The following is a 911-nucleotide window of genomic DNA, read 5'->3' as shown; positions in this document are numbered from 1 at the left end:
CCCTACAAAGGACACAAACTCATTGCATTTTATGGCTGCATAGTATTCCGTGGTGTATATGTGCCACATTTTCCTTGTCCAGTCTATCATTGATGGGTATTTGCGTTAGTTCCAAGTCTTTGCTATTGCAAACTGTGCTGAAATGAACATACGTGTGCATGTGTCTTTATAACAGAATGCTTTATAATCCTTTGGGTATATACCCAGTAATGAGATTGCTGGGTCAAATGATATTTCTACTTCTAGATCCTTGAGGAATCGCCAAACTGTCTTCACAATGGTTGCACTAATTTACACTCCCACCAACAGTGTAAAAGCATTCCTGATTTGGAAGTTCTTGCTAGAGCAATCAGGTAAGAAAAAGAAATAAATGGTATTCGGTTAGGAAAAGAGAAAGTCAAATTGTCTCTTTGCAGATGACAAGGTTAGATGAAATGTAAATGAGAATACCCAGCATGGAGAAGAACATAAACGACATGATGGAGCTGAAAAACACAGCACGAGAACTTTGAGAAACATACAGAGGTTTCAATAGCCAAATAGATCAAGTGGAAAAAAGGATATCAGAGATTGAAGATCTACTCAATGACATAAAGTGCAAAGGCAAGATTAGAGGAAAAAGAGTGAAAATAAATGAACAATGCCTCCAAGAAATATGGGATTATGTGAAAAGGCCAAATCTATGTTTGAACGGTTTACCTGATAGTGATGAGGAGAATGAAATCAATTTGGAAAACACTCTCTGGACATTATGCAGAACTTCCCCCTAGCAAGGCAAGCCAACATTCAAATACAGAAAATACAGAGACCACCACAAAGGTGTTCCTGGAGAAGAGCAACCCCAAGGCACATAATCATCAAATTCACCAGGGTTGAAATGAAGGAAAAACTGCTAAGTGCAGCCAGAGAGA

This window comes from Callithrix jacchus, chromosome 2, assembly GCF_049354715.1.
Source record: "Callithrix jacchus isolate 240 chromosome 2, calJac240_pri, whole genome shotgun sequence".
In the NCBI taxonomy this organism is placed as follows: domain Eukaryota; kingdom Metazoa; phylum Chordata; class Mammalia; order Primates; family Cebidae; genus Callithrix; species Callithrix jacchus.
Note: the sequence above shows the minus strand (reverse complement) of the source record.